Source organism: Lissotriton vulgaris, chromosome 3_1 (genome assembly GCF_964263255.1).
Source record: "Lissotriton vulgaris chromosome 3_1, aLisVul1.2, whole genome shotgun sequence".
Lineage (NCBI taxonomy): Eukaryota > Metazoa > Chordata > Amphibia > Caudata > Salamandridae > Lissotriton > Lissotriton vulgaris.
Window position 1 is genome coordinate 1,244,065,137 of NC_141689.1, and position 17,121 is coordinate 1,244,082,257.

A 17,121-nucleotide genomic window follows, 5' to 3' on the forward strand; every position below is an offset into this window, starting at 1 on the left:
AGTAAATACACTGTGGTGAAGGAGGGGCTTTTATATTTAGGTTTCATGGATTTATCCTCCGCTTTTGACTTGGTTAATCTCTCAAAACTTTGGATTATTTTGCAGGACTTGGGTTTGGACACTACTTTGGTTAATTTTTTGCATGATCTCCACCATAATTTGTCCGCTTCTGTCAGGGTAACAAGGGAAGGTAGGTGTACTGAGAAATTTGGATCAGGGAGAGGGGTCAGACAAGGTTGCATCCTGTCCCCTCTCCTATTTACACTCTACATTAATTCCCTGGGTAAATCCCTGAATCTAGCTACTCTGGACGTGCCTCGCATGGGAGAGTCACCCATACCGGTCCTCCTATATGCGGACGATGCAGTCCTCATAGCTCGCACAGGTACGGGCCTACAAAGGTTGTTAGATCACTTCGGATCTTTTATGGAAGCCTTGGATCTAAAGATTAATACAGTAAAATCCCATGTCATGGTAACTGGCTCACGTAAGAAAAACATGAAGCTCAAAACCTTCTCTTGCAACGAAACACCTATTTCGAGGGTACCCTTCTTTTGTTATTTAGGCGTCACTTTCGATGAAAGAGGAACCTGGGGTCCCCAGTTGAAACTGAAGGTAAATGGAGTTACTAGATCTACTACAGCTCTCATGAATTTTTCTAAAAAACTTGGTTCGAGACCCATGGAGGCCATGATTCGTATTTATAAATCCAAATGTGTAGCAATTGCATCTTACGGGGCAGTTATTTGGGGCTATGTTTCATCCCCAGGCATCCAAATTATAGAGAACAATTTTATACGAGCTCTGTTGTCACTCCCAAAGTCATCTCCCACATTTTCAATTCACAGTGAAGTGGGCTTGGGCTACATCACTGATCTCCTAAAAATGTCCCCACTGGTATGCTGGATCAAAACTTGGACAAACGAGGAGATTACGTTGAATCACCGCATACTCAAAGACTGTATGGCCCTGGATAAAGCGGACAGTATACCCTGGTTGGCGTATGTTAGAGCGGCATGCACGAGGCTAGGGCGTCCGGACATGTATTCTTCACCACAGGGCCTCATGAAAGAGGATGTAGGGTGGGTCAAGTCTCATTTTCGAAATATGTTGGAGTCAGAGAGGGGAGAGGTTGAACTTGGTAAACCATTGGTGAGGTCAATATACCAGCTTTCTACCACCTCAGCTATGGAACCGTATTTGAAATTTGTAACCAAACCATACCATCGTTTTCTTTTATCAAGGTTTAGGTTTAACCTCATTCATCTCGTGCTTGGAGCCTATACAAAGTGGGGGACTCCAGAAAATATCCCTCCCTGTACCTGTGATAGTTTTTCTACACAGGATACGCTTCATTTAGTGATGTTTTGCGAACACTATTTGGTGGCCCGTAAAAAATTCCTGTTCCCAATCTTGAAAGAATTAAACTTTGTTCAGGTGCGGCCTGCACTTTTACACCTGCAAATGCTTAATTCTGTGCAGGTCACATATGCTGTAGCTAGTTTTTTGGTTGCTGCAGCTCGTTTAAATAAAATAAAACTTTCCCAGACAAATAACCTCCAAAACTGATATTTTGTTAAAAAGTCCTGGGGAAATGTGCCAAGTATATTGGGAATTGTCGCCTTATGTGATTCTAGGCTATCTAGTATCTATCCTCTGTATCTAATTCTTTTAAATTGTTTTTAAATTATTTAATATGAATGTATATAGGAACTGCAATCAGGCGTATATTTGTTTAATTGTAACTTTACTCTTGTATGTTGTATGGTTTTTTGTATTGCTTTTATGGTTTTAACTAACCGAAATAAAGATATTTGACTGACTGACTGGCATGGCTGCTTGAATGAGAGAAACCTCCCCTGCTGATTTTGTTCTTGATCTGCCCAGACCGAACTGGTGTAGCTGGTAAACTTGGAATAAATGCTTCATTAAGGGACCACCTGGCTTGGGTGTACGGGGCACCTGCTGAGGACACGCTGATAGGGATGTTGGCCTTTCTGGATTGGTTGATATGCCCTGGCTTACAGAGGCCCAGGGAGAAGGACTAGAGGGGGGGAAAAGGGAGGAAGAAATATTAACAACCATACATAGTATGCCCTGGGTTCTGATGGTCTCCCAGTGGAGGATTATCAGCCTTATTCTGATTAGCTGGTCCCCCGGCTATTGGAGACGTTTTTGGAGGCAAAGCATTGAGGTACAGTGTCTCAGGCTATGTGCAAGGCCCTCATTGTCATGAGTCCTAACCCAGACAAAGACCCGAGAGACCCAAGGTCCTATAGGTCGCTATGCATACTGGATGTTGATATGAAAATACTTTTGAATCTGCTCAAGACGAGATGAGTCATGACATACCTGGTAGGTGACAACCAGTGTGGGTTTACGCCGGGCAATATGAACCTCCTGCACCTGTCCCAAATGATTTTTTTTTTTTAAACATATTTTATTGTTTTACATCACAGCATTCAGGTAATCTACTTTTCATTCCAACAATGACCCATCCAAACCCCTCCATGGTAACCAATAGATCCACATACTATACCAACTAATTTGCCATTTACCGGATCCTCGATTCATTCACAATAATGTGAACTAATCATTCTGCACACAGTTGCAATGTACCTCCCGCTCAGATTCAAACTAAACAGTCCCACCTATAAACGATTCTAACCCCAACAACAGCCCCCTCCCTTCCCCCTCCTTTCCCCCCACTCCCTCCCCCCTTTCACCGGTGTGTTCCATGTATCTGCAAATATATAATCCGTTGGATGGGTTAACTGAATATCAGGATTCTCCCATTGGGTGCTCCGATTCCAGCATAACCTCAGTGTTTTCTCCTCAGAGCAGAGATCCCTAAGGTCCAACCGCTGCTGTAATATGATGAAGGATAGGATATGCCTTGGTATCCCTCTACCCCTCAAGTTCTCAGGACCCCTAAACTCCTTTGCAACCGCCTGTGTAAGGACCTGTAGTTGTGCCGCTATATAGTAAAGTTCCAGGTCAGGAACCGCCAGCCCGCCCTCCGCCTTCGATCTCAACTGTGTTTTTTGTGCCACTCTGCGCCTCCCAGTCCCCCAGAGGAACCCCACGATCATGGACTTCAATAGATTAAACAGCGAGCACGGTATCCACACTGGTAATGTTCTAAACAAGTATAGAAACCTAGGAAGCGCCACCATTTTTAGCAGGGCTATCCTCCCCATCACTGACACCGGCAGGGTACTCCAAAATGCCACGCTGCCCTTCAGCGCTCGTACACATCTACCTATGTTTCCTTCCAGGATAGCATTGGCCTCATGGTAGATATGCATACCAAGGTATGCTAAGCAAGACGGCGCCCAACGCATGGCCCGCGGCATCGCAGGTGCTGCTCGCCCCGGTTGTACTGGAAATAAACATGTCTTAGCCCAGTTTACCTTTAACCCAGAAATGCAGCCAAAGTTTGAAAGCAACCGTGCCCCCCGCTAGTGCACCCTCCGTATTCGCCAGAAACATCAACAAATCATCCGCATATAGCGAAATGTATTGTTGTTCCCCCCTGAACGCCAGGCCCTCGTACCATTGCCCCAGCAGAGCTCGCACTGCCAGAGGTTCTATATTCAAAGCGAATAATAGTGGAGAGAGTGGACAACCCTGCCGTGTCTCACTAGCCACTGCGTAGCGGGGCGAAATCATCGCCCCCATCTTTACTCTAGCCACTGCAAATGTATACAACACTGTTGTCCATCCCACAAATGCTTCCCCCAGCCGAAAACACCCCATCGTTTTATAGAGGTATGACCATTCCAAACTATCAAAAGCCTTTTCTATGTCCACCGATAGAAATGCGGCCATGGGCGAATCAACGTGGGCCTCCCCCAAAATCCTCACCAATCTCCGTATATTTGTGGTGGTATTTCTAGTTGGGATAAACCCAGCTTGGTCCTCATGAACTAAACTGGTCATATGATGCAGCAGGCGCGAAGCTAGGATCCGACTTAGGATCTTATAATCCGTGGACAACATTGACAATGAGCGATAAGCTGCTGTATCTGTACCTTCCCATCCCGGTTTCAGAAATGGGATAATGAGTGCCTCTCTCATCGTCATCAGGAGTTGGCCCAATTCTCTCGCTTCTCCATAGACCTACAGCAGTTTTGGCACCAGCATTGCTATATAATGCGAGTAAAATTCTACCGGCAATCCGTCCACCCCTGGGGTCTTATTACGTGCCATATGTTTAACTGCACTCCTAATTTCTTCGATCGTGATATCTAGGCCTAACTGCTTCGCCTGTTCCTCCTCCAGCTGCGGGAGTGGCACGCTCTCCAAGAAAGACTCTATATCCACCTCTCCTGCCACCAACTTACTCTCATACCGCGTCTCATAATACTCCTGGAACCGAGTCATAATCTCTCTCTGTTTGTATTCCGTGTCACAGTCGCCCATCTTCAGTGCCATGATCGGGGAGTCCCTCGGAGCCAGACTAGCCAGCCACGCCAACAACGTACCTGCTTTATCCCCCTCCGCATGGGTCCCCTCAACATATTTCCTATAATCAAAACATCGCAATCACTCTACCTCCATGGCCACTGCTTCCTTAGCTTCCACCACTTCTTTTTGTACTTCCAGCCGTTCAGGTCGTGCTTGTTCTGCCGCTCTTAATCTATGTTCTGCTCTTTCCACATCCTGCAGTAGGACTTTTTGCACTCCAGCATACTTACTAATGCATAGACCCCTTACCACCACCTTAAAAGCATCCCACTCCACTGCCCTGGTAGAAGCTGTTCCTGCATTTTCATTAAAATAATGCATTATCCCTTCTCCCACTTCTCTCCGGAACACTGGGTCGTCTAACGTTTCGCGGCGCAATCTCCAAGTAGGAATGTCAGACCTTTCCCTCATCCAATGCATGGTAACCAACAACGGGTTGTGGTCAGACAGTGTTCTAGCAAGGTACTCAGAGTGGGCTACTACCATCCTGGAGCATAATATTGCATCCAGTCGAACATGGAGTTCGAACGGTTCACCTGACGGCATTGTCAGGTGAACCGGTATTGCAGTCGCCGGGAAGTACAGACTCTGAGAAAGACAAAGCACAGTCGGACACTGAGGCCTCGGAGGCGAAGAGTGTTCAGATGCCGCAGGTCACTCCGGCCACAGCGGATGGACTCTTGGATGAGTGATGGTCTGATCTACTGTAAACTGTGGTGAGAAATGTGGGTTGAACGGTGGAGGTTTGCCCATATGCTCTGCATCAGGCAGAGGTTGACAGAGGTTCCGAGAGTTGTCGCCCAGAGCAGACAGACACAAGACAGCGATCCCTTCGCACATTTGGAACCTGGGGGAATGAGGATTGCAGAGCTGGTTGAGCAGTCTATAGCGGAGTCCTCGAGACGGAGTCATCAGCAAGCGTGGTCTGACTTTTTGTGCTATGCTTCGGATCGGGAGAAGGACGGTACAGCAGTGGACAGTGAACAGTTTATGTTGGAGTTTGTATTATATTTAATGGACAAAGGTTTGTCCCATGCGACGATTTCAGGCAAACTTGCAGGTATTTCATTTTACAGCCAGTTATTGTTGGGGAAAGTAGTTCGGATAGGCTTCCTTTTGAGGAAAATGTTGAAAGGCTTTGGAAAAAACAAGTTGCATGCAAAACAGTTGAGGGATCCCATTACATTTGATTTGTTGCGGTGGATTTTAGGAGTCCTGCCAGGTTGTTGTTACAATGAATGGGAGTTGGTACGCTTTAGGTTATGTATGGTGTGGCTTTTCTTTGGAGCGTTCCGTACCTCGGAACTACTGGGGTTAAGGAACCAAGTTGGGATTCAGACGTCGGATATTCACATCCTTGGGGACAAAATGTTACAGATCAAGTTGAGACAGTCAAAGACAGGCCAAACAGGGAGTGGGACGTTGGTGAGTTTAGGAAGGAGTGGGGTGGTGGGTTGTTGCCCTGTTGAAGAGTGGGAATCATTTCTACAGTCCGCAGTTGTTGGACTTGGCCTTTTTTCCCCCAAAATTTTTCGCTTTTGACCCCCTTATCTGGATTGTCTCCCCCATGGGATTAAACCTGTATAGGCCATGAGTGGTGTGAGACACCTTGTTGAAAATGTAAAATTACATGATGTTAAATGGTGTACAGAAAATATCCCCCATTTTAAAAATGTACCTGACTGAAATGTAATGTGATTTTAAAATGGATGCCATGGCCTGGGTAGTGCCACCTGACTGCGTTAGGTTGGCGGTCTAGTCATTAATACCCAGCAACCCCTAGCTTTTGGAGGGAAAGCCTGGCACCCAGGGTGCTCACCCCCTCCCCTAGAACCAGTTTAGGCTAGATGTGCCAACATTCTAGAAGGTCCTGGCACTGCCTGGGAGGAGGGTATAAATAGGGGGAAGTGTCACCAGAGAGTCAGTCAGCGCTGGGACAAGGAAGGGAGGGGGACCTGCTGTGAGGTGCTACCGCCACATGGGCCTGTGAGCTGGGCCCTGCACCCCTATAAACCCCCCCGCTGCTGTCCCCATGGGCCCCTGACAAGGGAGGACTCTTCATAGGTCCCTGACGCCGTGGGACCTTGAACTACGCCAGCGCTGAGGGAAAAAGGTGCCCAGAAGAGGAGGAATGCTGTGGGCCTGAGCCCCCCAGGAGGTGAGGAGTGTGCCCCTGGGGCTGGCTGTGGAACTGTGCCCTTTGTGTCTCAGGACCCTGGAAGTTGAGGAGTCCTGAGCGCTAGAAGAGCGCAAAGCGCCCCCTGCCAGTGATAGCGCTGTGCCTGCTGTGTGGCCTGAGGAAGTTTGTGACTAAACAGCGCTGAGGGAGCTTACCCCTTGTTGTTGCGCGCGCTCTGCGTGAGGAGAAACTGACCAGAAGGGAGCCTACCCCTCATTGCTGTCCTCTGTGAAAGCGCTGGGTGAAGTTACGCGTTGAACTGAACTGTACAGCTGGGGAAGCGCTAGAATGGTGAAGCGCTAGGAACTTGAATTGTGCCCTGCATAGCGCTGTGTGGTGAAGCGCTGGAGAAGTGCTAAGTTCCTGCCCCCCCCCCCCTCTGCGTGTTCTGAGGAAGGAGCTGAGGTTGTGGGCAGAGGGAGGAGCAGAGCGCTGTGAAGTGCGCCGTTTGCTGAGGAGGAATAGCGCTGAAGGAGCCTACCCTCGTTTTGGCTCTTTGTCCGCCATATAAATAATTAAATAAAGGGAGCCTACCCCTTATCACCGTCGCGGCCCGGGGAGTGTTGGCGCTGCCTCGCGCTGCCTCGCACTGCCTGGTAGCTGTCAGGGAGGCCCCCCCGCTGTGGTGTGGATCGACGCGGCGGCCCCCGGTACCAGGAGAGGGCCGCCGAAGTGAAGAAGGTGCCGCGCTAGGCCCTGAGGCCGCGGCACTCGCGTCATGTGACAGGGGCCTGGCCGCGTCATCGGCCCGCCCCCGCCACGCACGGATTGGCCTGCGCAGCCGTGCCCTGGAGGGCCGCGCAGGGATTGGCCGCTCGCGGCAGCCCAGGAAGAAGAGCGTTGTGAAGCCCTGGGCCCCCGTGAGGGAGGGGGACCCAGGTGAAGGATTGGTGCGGGCCCCTGGGACTGAGCCCCGATTGCCAGCGACCGGAGCGGGAGGCCACCCCGCCGGTTTGTGCTCCTGAGTGAGGGGCCGGTGACATAGGCGGGGCCGGGGCACACTGTCGGTGCCAGCCCGCCTACCATACGAAGCAGAGCCCTGGGAAAGCCGGGAGAGGGCCCAGACGGGGCCCGCAAGCCCCATCAGCCGGTGCCTGCAAAGGAGGAACCAGAGTATCTCCGCCGGTGAGGAAGTGCCCTGGGTGCTGCCGCGAGTCCCGCGGCTGGTTACAAGGCCACAGAGGGGGGGCCTCGAGGCACATTGTCGGTGCTTGCCCCCCCCTTATCTCGGAAGCCCCGGGAGAAGGCCGCGTGGAGCCTCCTGACCGCCCCCCTTTGACAAAGGGGCCAGCAGTGTGGTTGGAGCCGGAGCCAGAACTCAGGAACAGCCGGTGAGTGGGGCCTTAAGCAAATTGTGTGGGGAGCATAGAGGACAACGGGACAAAGGGTCGGTGTCCGCCCCCCTCCTGTCAACTGATAAGGGCCCGAGTGCCCAGAGCCGGGGTGAAGGCCGATAGTGACTGCTGGGGGACCAGTCAATCCCAGGATACCAGTTAGGCCCTTTTGAACTGCCGACATAGACCTCTGTTTACCAGGAAGGCGGAGGGGCAATATAAGATGTCCTAGTGGCCCCCAAGGAACAGTTGCACATTCATCAGTCAAGGGTGATAGACCTAAGGAGAAGCACATGTTTTCCGGGTGCCTCATTCCCTATGCTTAAGGAGATGGTTACTCCCTTTTAGTAGGTTAATTGCCACCAGTAAGTGATGAAATGTTCTACGCTAGTCTCTGTTATACTAAACCACCTATTAGAAGGTAATGGAGGGCTAATTCTTTATTGAGATGTGTTGCATTGTTGACTTGCTCCCTTGACCCTACTCTAAGGAAATGTAATGCTGAAATGTTTTACTCCTGACCCAGGGAAGAGTAATTCCAACTTGATGCTACGGCTGCTGAGGGGTGTTTCATTTGGGAAAGTGTTTATATCTAATGAGATGCTTTACAATTAAAGAAATGTTATGTCCTCATTCAATGAACTGTTTATTCCTGCTGACGGACAGGTGTTATCTTGGCATAAGTAATTTTATCCCTGCCTAGATCCTTACTGGCATATCCAGTCCTGCGTCAGGAATTGTCGGGGTATGCCCCATGTTAATGAGCAAGCCTCGCGGATTTATTCCAGGTGTTCCTGTTTAATGCATACTGTGATAACCTGTTGATATTCCCTTACAGGGGTGGGGAGTGGCGTATTACGCCTGCAATGTATGTATGTTAATGCGGGATTTTGAAATTACAGCAACCCCCCGAGGATGAGAGCCTGAGTTGGCCCCAGGTCTAATGTTCATTTAACCAACCACTTTTATTACAGCATGGACTTTGGTCTCAACCTTTTTTTTTATCCCCTGTAAATAATCCCCCTTTGAAGTACTTGGCTCTGGTGCCAGTTGGCGCCGTGTTATGATGACACTGTTAATGCATTTTTGCCTTGCAGGTTGGAGATACTAAACTGCTTAATTTTCCAACTCAAATTGGTGTCCTGCCTCTTTTGTAGTGTGCCTGGTGTGTTGACTGAGGGTACTGCGTGAATGCTTCACATGTCCTCGAAGTTTGGCCTGCCCGCTTGATGCCATGCTACCCCCTTTGAGACTTGGGCAACCCCCATTTCCAACATTTGGTGGCAGAGCGGTGGGATAGGACTTGTGTTTGCGCAGTACCACAGCGGCCACGGGTTACACTGCAAATAGAGCTTTGGATGTAATCCGAGCCTTGTTGTGGGGATTATTGTGTTTTTTTGATTGCCTCCTCCTGAAAAGTGTTGTAGCAGAATTGTGTCCCCTTGTTCCACTGGGAGGGTGTGTCCCGGGTGTACCTCGCCACGATGGGGTTGATTTACCAGGAAGTGGAACTGATGGAGTACACCGAACAGGAGGTGATAGACTTCCTCCTGGAGAGAGGGATACCCCCAGTAGGGAACATTAGGAGGAATTTGTTTCTCTATGAGGCCCTCAAGAGGGGAGAGCCCTTAGAGATTAGTGGGGATTTATCTGACTACCCCCCCGAGGTTTTAAAGGGTCAGTGGGTTAGAGACCAGAGAGAGGGCTCCCCATCCAGAACCCTGGGAGGTAGTTATTTCGATGAGGAGGAGGAAGAGTTTGAGAGGGCGGAGACGCCAGTAGCTGTGGAGGACACCGAAGATAGGGAGTCTCGCACTGGGTCCAGTCCCGGGGGCACTGCCCCATCCCTTTCCCTGTCCCCAGAAGAGTGGGTAGATAGGAGAGAAGAGAGGGAGTATCAGCTGGCGCTGGCAAAGCTCAGGCATGCCGAGGGCTTAGCGCAGCTGAGGGTAGAAGAGCAGCGCCTAGAGACTGAAAGAGTCCTAGCGCTGGAGAGGATGGCGGAGGCGGAGAGGGCCTTCGCCAGAGAGAGATCAGCTCAGGTGGGTAGGTTGACCCCTGAGAGTGGTTTCAGGAGTCTGGATTCACCGAGGTGGGTGGGATCCAGTGGTGGCAGCGAGTGTAGGTCCAGTGCAAGGTGTCCCACTCCCGAAGCCCAGGAGACTGTGCCTGATTCCCCGGAGGAGGAGGACGGGTTAGTGTTCAGGGGCAGGGGAAAGCTGTCCCATCAGTCCTGGGGAGAGTTCGAGGAGGAGTGTTGGACTGTACTGGAGGATTGGGTGGTGAGGAGAGCAGTGGAGGATTGGGAAGGGCTGTGCCATGCCGTTATCCGGGAGCACATGCTGAGGAGTTGTTTCCCAAGACTGCGTCACCATCTGTTGCAGTGCGGGTTCTCAGACCCCAGGGAACTTGCACGGGAGGCAGAACTCTGGGTAAGTGCCAGAGCGTCTGGGAAGGCTGAGGGGAATGATCCCGAAGGGAGTGAGACGGGGAGGTGTCCCAAGGTACCCCAGCTGCGGCCACCAGGCCTGGAGTGTTCTTTAAGAGAACCCCAGCTTGGGAGGCTAGGCTGCCCCGATGTGTCATCCAGAGGGAGGGATCCCCTTATGTCAGGAGAACCCGGAGCATCATTAATCAGAGCTTCGGTGGTTCGGGGGACTGACCAGTCACAGGGTCTAGATCTTGGACTGGGGTTCCAGGTTCAGGAGTTGCCTGACCTGGAAGGTGGGGTTCCTGTAAAGCAGGTCCCTACCAAGTTGACTCCCAGGGGTACCACTTCCAGTGGGAGGGTGCGGAACTCTGGGAGGGGGTGCAGAGGGAGGAAGGTCTCTTCTCTGTCACCAGCTCAGCCACAGGACGCAGATCCCGGGTTGGGTGGCCAGGGACAGGAGTTGCCTGCCCTGGTGGGAGGGACATCTGTAATCAGAGACCCCCCGGAAGTGACTCCCAGGGGTACTTCTCCGGGTAGGAGGGTGCAGAATTCTGGGAGGGGGTGCAGGGAGAGGGAGGACTCGCCCCTGTCACCGGTTCAGCCTGTGAGTTTCGACTTCAGGTTGGGGAGAGAGTTGTGTGAGGGTCTCCCCAGGCGTAGGAGATGGAGGAACCCAAGGAGGAGAAGTAGGGGGAGGGGAGCCTCGCCCCTAAGGGCTGGTCATTCTGAGGGTGTAGACCCCAGGTGGGTGGACCAGTGGAAATTTGGAGAGAAGAGAGTGGTTCCAGAGTATCACAAGCCTGAGGCTAGAGCCTCCCACTCTAGGAAGGAGAGACATCCCACTAGGGAACACCAGTGGGGTGGTTCTGTTGGTGAAGGGAGGGTTGCGAAAGAGAACCATTGGGTTCCAGAGTGGAGGAGAGACTGCAGGTGCTCCTGTAGTTGCAGGCCTGCGTCCACCTTTTTCCGCCCCAAGCAGGGAAGCCCATCAAGGCATTGATGTGTCTACCCTGGCTTTTGGCTGGGGGGGAGTCGTGTTGGACTTGGCCTTTTTTCCCCCAAAACTTTTCGCTTTTGACCCCCTTATCTGGATTGTCTCCCCCATGGGATTAAACCTGTATAGGCCATGAGTGGTGTGAGACACCTTGTTGAAAATGTAAAATTACATGATGTTAAATGGTGTACAGAAAATATCCCCCATTTTAAAAATGTACCTGACTGAAATGTAATGTGATTTTAAAATGGATGCCATGGCCTGGGTAGTGCCACCTGACTGCGTTAGGTTGGCGGTCTAGTCATTAATACCCAGCAACCCCTAGCTTTTGGAGGGAAAGCCTGGCACCCAGGGTGCTCACCCCCTCCCCTAGAACCAGTTTAGGCTAGATGTGCCAACATTCTAGAAGGTCCTGGCACTGCCTGGGAGGAGGGTATAAATAGGGGGAAGTGTCACCAGAGAGTCAGTCAGCGCTGGGACAAGGAAGGGAGGGGGACCTGCTGTGAGGTGCTACCGCCACATGGGCCTGTGAGCTGGGCCCTGCACCCCTATAAACCCCCCCGCTGCTGTCCCCATGGGCCCCTGACAAGGGAGGACTCTTCATAGGTCCCTGACGCCGTGGGACCTTGAACTACGCCAGCGCTGAGGGAAAAAGGTGCCCAGAAGAGGAGGAATGCTGTGGGCCTGAGCCCCCCAGGAGGTGAGGAGTGTGCCCCTGGGGCTGGCTGTGGAACTGTGCCCTTTGTGTCTCAGGACCCTGGAAGTTGAGGAGTCCTGAGCGCTAGAAGAGCGCAAAGCGCCCCCTGCCAGTGATAGCGCTGTGCCTGCTGTGTGGCCTGAGGAAGTTTGTGACTAAACAGCGCTGAGGGAGCTTACCCCTTGTTGTTGCGCGCGCTCTGCGTGAGGAGAAACTGACTAGAAGGGAGCCTACCCCTCATTGCTGTCCTCTGTGAAAGCGCTGGGTGAAGTTACGCGTTGAACTGAACTGTACAGCTGGGGAAGCGCTAGAATGGTGAAGCGCTAGGAACTTGAATTGTGCCCTGCATAGCGCTGTGTGGTGAAGCGCTGGAGAAGTGCTAAGTTCCTGCCCCCCCCCTCTGCGTGTTCTGAGGAAGGAGCTGAGGTTGTGGGCAGAGGGAGGAGCAGAGCGCTGTGAAGTGCGCCGTTTGCTGAGGAGGAATAGCGCTGAAGGAGCCTACCCTCGTTTTGGCTCTTTGTCCGCCATATAAATAATTAAATAAAGGGAGCCTACCCCTTATCACCGTCGCGGCCCGGGGAGTGTTGGCGCTGCCTCGCGCTGCCTCGCACTGCCTGGTAGCTGTCAGGGAGGCCCCCCCGCTGTGGTGTGGATCGACGCGGCGGCCCCCGGTACCAGGAAAGGGCCGCCGAAGTGAAGAAGGTGCCGCGCTAGGCCCTGAGGCCGCGGCACTCGCGTCATGTGACAGGGGCCTGGCCGCGTCATCGGCCCGCCCCCGCCGCGCACGGATTGGCCTGCGCAGCCGTGCCCTGGAGGGCCGCGCAGGGATTGGCCGCTCGCGGCAGCCCAGGAAGAAGAGCGTCGTGAAGCCCTGGGCCCCCGTGAGGGAGGGGGACCCAGGTGAAGGATTGGTGCGGGGCCCCTGGGACTGAGCCCCGATTGCCAGCGACCGGAGCGGGAGGCCACCCCGCCGGTTTGTGCTCCTGAGTGAGGGGCCGGTGACATAGGCGGGGCCGGGGCACACTGTCGGTGCCAGCCCGCCTACCATACGAAGCAGAGCCCTGGGAAAGCCGGGAGAGGGCCCAGACGGGGCCTGCAAGCCCCATCAGCCGGTGCCTGCAAAGGAGGAACCAGAGTATCTCCGCCGGTGAGGAAGTGCCCTGGGTGCTGCCGCGAGTCCCGCGGCTGGTTACAAGGCCACAGAGGGGGGGCCTCGAGGCACATTGTCGGTGCTTGCCCCCCCCTTATCTCGGAAGCCCCGGGAGAAGGCCACGTGGAGCCTCCTGACCGCCCCCCTTTGACAAAGGGGCCAGCAGTGTGGTTGGAGCCGGAGCCAGAACTCAGGAACAGCCGGTGAGTGGGGCCTTAAGCAAATTGTGTGGGGAGCATAGAGGACAACGGGACAAAGGGTCGGTGTCCGCCCCCCTCCTGTCAACTGATAAGGGCCCGAGTGCCCAGAGCCGGGGTGAAGGCCGATAGTGACTGCTGGGGGACCAGTCAATCCCAGGATACCAGTTAGGCCCTTTTGAACTGCCGACATAGACCTCTGTTTACCAGGAAGGCGGAGGGGCAATATAAGATGTCCTAGTGGCCCCCAAGGAACAGTTGCACATTCATCAGTCAAGGGTGATAGACCTAAGGAGAAGCACATGTTTTCCGGGTGCCTCATTCCCTATGCTTAAGGAGATGGTTACTCCCTCTTAGTAGGTTAATTGCCACCAGTAAGTGATGAAATGTTCTACGCTAGTCTCTGTTATACTAAACCACCTATTAGAAGGTAATGGAGGGCTAATTCTTTATTGAGATGTGTTGCATTGTTGACTTGCTCCCTTGACCCTACTCTAAGGAAATGTAATGCTGAAATGTTTTACTCCTGACCCAGGGAAGAGTAATTCCAACTTGATGCTACGGCTGCTGAGGGGTGTTTCATTTGGGAAAGTGTTTATATCTAATGAGATGCTTTACAATGAAAGAAATGTTATGTCCTCATTCAATGAACTGTTTATTCCTGCTGACGGACAGGTGTTATCTTGGCATAAGTAATTTTATCCCTGCCTAGATCCTTACTGGCATATCCAGTCCTGCGTCAGGAATTGTCGGGGTATGCCCCATGTTAATGAGCAAGCCTCGCGGATTTATTCCAGGTGTTCCTGTTTAATGCATACTGTGATAACCTGTTGATATTCCCTTACAGGGGTGGGGAGTGGCGTATTACGCCTGCAATGTATGTATGTTAATGCGGGATTTTGAAATTACAGCAACCCCCCGAGGATGAGAGCCTGAGTTGGCCCCAGGTCTAATGTTCATTTAACCAACCACTTTTATTACAGCATGGACTTTGGTCTCAACCTTTTTTTTATCCCCTGTAAATAATCCCCCTTTGAAGTACTTGGCTCTGGTGCCAGTTGGCGCCGTGTTATGATGACACTGTTAATGCATTTTTGCCTTGCAGGTTGGAGATACTAAACTGCTTAATTTTCCAACTCAAATTGGTGTCCTGCCTCTTTTGTAGTGTGCCTGGTGTGTTGACTGAGGGTACTGCGTGAATGCTTCACATGTCCTCGAAGTTTGGCCTGCCCGCTTGATGCCATGCTACCCCCTTTGAGACTTGGGCAACCCCCATTTCCAACAGCAGTGTTTCGTGATGGAACCATATTTTGTCATAAGAAAGGGGATCAGTTGACTTGTTTTCAATTTTTGGCAGTCCTGAGAAAAACTCTGGCATTGGTGGGGGAAAATCCAAAATGTTTTGGTACACACTCCTTTAGAATACAGAAACTGCTAAGTTGGGTTTGGGGAAGGAGGACTTACAACGCATAGGGCGTTGGAAATCTAACTGTTGGTACAGATATGTGAGATTGTAATGCAATTGTCGCTGTGTTTATATAGTAATGTTGGTTTTTGTATCACAGGTCGAGTTCTGGATTTCCCTCGCAAAAAGAGGACTTGGATTGTTGGACATTCCATAGTTAAATGGGAAGCAACTTTTGCTGAACAGCAAATTTGTGGACGAGGGTTAGGTTTGTATAGCAAAGAACATGAGGTGTTATGGAAAGGTGTGGGGGGAATGAAATGGAAGGATTTATTTCCCTTGCTCTCCAAATTAGCTGCGGCTTGGGGAATACCAGACTTGTTAATAATACACCTGGGCGAAAACGATCTGGTGGACTTGTCTAGATTAACGCTCATTAAACAAATGAAGCTGGATTTAGCGGTCATTAAAGCCAATTGGGTGGGTACTCGGGTGGTTTGGACTGAATTTGTGTATAGATATCAATGGAGAGGTGCACGAGTACATGCGGCTGTGGAGAAAGCTCGCCGCAAGTTGAACAGGGCTCTTAAAATTTTCTGCACAGCTATGGGCATAACGGTGCTGGCTCACAAGCATTTTTCCAGCGAAATGCTTCATTTATTTCGAAGTGATGGGGTACATCTGTCACAGATGGGGCAAGCATACTACCTCATGGAACTACGTGATGCTTTGGCTAACTTGTGGTGTGTGGATTTATGGTGTTCAGAGAAAGAAATATAAAAAAAAAAGAGTTTGAGCAAAAGTTGAACAATGTACGCGCATTGGAGTCAGTTGGGTGGGATGAGAGTTTGGGTGGGGCAGGAAAACTCGAAGGTTTTCCTGGGTGGCGTGTTTTTAAGGGATAGGATAATCTAGAGCGGATTCATCCTTTCTCTATGTGGAGGGGTTGGGAGGGTAGGTGGGAAAGAAAAGGAAAGATGGAAATAATCTGGTTAATATGGAAAACAAGTTATGGATTGATGAAAAAGAATAAAGCATTGGGGAATGGAAATGTATACAATTGGAAAAGGTTTTGGAGAAATCATACAAGGTATTGTTGAATAAAGATAATGTTGCGGGGTCTGTCTTTGGCTGTCCTAGTAATAAAAGTGACCTTTTATGCTACTTAATCAGAGTCGTGTGAGAGTCCTTATTTGGGCGATGGGTCCCAGGGGAACTTGGCACGAGCCGGTGTTCCCCTGGGGTATTTCGCGCAATGGGATTATCTTCATGTGACCTGATTGGATGTTCGGGCGGGTGGGAGGGGCTGTGTAGGCGCGGGGAGGGAGCCGGAGGGCGACGTCACTGGATGCGAGTGAAGGAGCGGTGGCGTCGTGTTTTTGACCCACCCACCCACCCTGGCTTTGAAAGAAGTCGGAAAAGGTGTTCTTTGTTCTATGTTTTGCTGTAATTTGTCCTGTTTATAGACACATCAAAGAAAAAGATGTCACTAGGGCACTAAGGACAGGCTCCTTTTGTTATGTGTTGTTGGCGTGTTTTTAAGGGATAGGATAATCTAGAGCGGATTCATCCTTTCTCTATGGGGAGGGGTTGGGAGGGTAGGTGGGAAAGAAAAGGAAAGATAGAAATAATCTGGTTGATATGGAAAACAAGTTATGGATTGATGGAAAAGAATAAAGCATTGGGGAATGGAAATGTATACAATTGGAAAAGGTTTTGGGGAGGTATTGTTGAATAAAGATAATGTTGCGGGGTCTGTCTTTGGCTGTCCTAGTAATAAAAGTGACCTTTTATGCTACTTAATCAGAGTCGTGTGAGAGTCCTTATTTGCGCAATGGCTCTTTTGTCACTAGGAAGAGGCTTGTCCTTTGTTCCCGGTGGATCCGGGACAGTTTCGGCAATACTCCAAACTCTCCCGTACGGCCCGGGAGAACTGGTCGACCTTTCCGACAGAGTCCCACACTCAGAATATCATACTGGACCTGGGATCTAGTAAGGGTGTCGTCTGTCCACTGTATGTGGCACCTAAAGGAGACAGACTCATTGAAACTGTGACTGGCAGGAATAGCTGGACTGTGGACTTGGCTGAGTAACTCACGAATGGTGAGTAAAAACGAGCATGTGCCAAAGTGAAGGACACTGTTAGTAATGCTTTAAACTCACACAGTTCTATTGCCTACACTGAGCTTATTTTACACTGCAGCAACTGCACAGTATATTCCAGAACAGCGCAGAGGGGTGCAGTAGATGCAGTGTAACCCCCA